The sequence below is a fragment of the Arachis hypogaea genome, chromosome 19 (genome assembly GCF_003086295.3).
Source record: "Arachis hypogaea cultivar Tifrunner chromosome 19, arahy.Tifrunner.gnm2.J5K5, whole genome shotgun sequence".
In the NCBI taxonomy this organism is placed as follows: domain Eukaryota; kingdom Viridiplantae; phylum Streptophyta; class Magnoliopsida; order Fabales; family Fabaceae; genus Arachis; species Arachis hypogaea.
The window spans coordinates 82,072,306-82,073,174 of NC_092054.1; positions in this window are offsets into that span (position 1 = coordinate 82,072,306).

Genomic DNA, 869 nt, shown 5'->3' on the forward strand with positions numbered 1-869 from the left:
AAGATCAACAAGCATCAGAAGCCTTCTCGGCAGCATCAGGAGCCTTCTTGACAGCATCAGAACAAGGAGAGGGGGGCGAGTCTGAATCGGCACCGCATCTACAGTACCATCCTCCCAGTTCAGGATCTGGCAATCCAACTCAGGACCAACTGGAGGAGCGGAAGAAGTCGGCACCTTGGTAGAAAACACAGGGGGAGGAACCACCTCGTCGTCATCACCCTTATCATCAGGGACAATCTTGCCATCCTTGACAACATTATCCAAGCTAAAGAGGGTAAGATCGGCCTCGGGAGCAATGATTCGAACTTGTTCTCTCAAGTTCTCATAAGCAGCAGTCACGCTGCCAACGAGATGACCTTGGAGCTCAACATAGTCTTCCCGGGCATTGTCAAGCTCCTCTCTCAGGCGCCTCCCCTCCTTATAGGATGTAACATAGCTATCCTTATGCATCAAGGCTGCATCTTCAGCCAACCTCAAAGAAGCAGCCAGTGCTTCAGAACTCGCCTTCTCGTTCTCCAAGTCTTTTTTCAGCTTAGCCACCTTCACCTCAAGCTCCTCCTTCAGTCCCTTCATCCGGTCGAATTCTTGTTTCGCCTCTTCCATAAATGCCTTGGTAGCATGGAGAGGGAGATTCTGAGCAGTTCGATATATGGCAGCCGACATGTACGCCATCTTAACATGATTTCGAGCCATAAAATCCAAGTGATGAAGGATGGACACATCGTCCATGGAAAGAGCACCGTAGGGGCCGATTTGCTGATCCACGAATTCAATAGCATTAAAATCAGGAGCATCGAGGTCAAAAGGCTCAGCAGTCTTTTGTTTTTTATTGGGAGGAGCAACAGAAGGGGCAGCAGAGGTGACGTGAG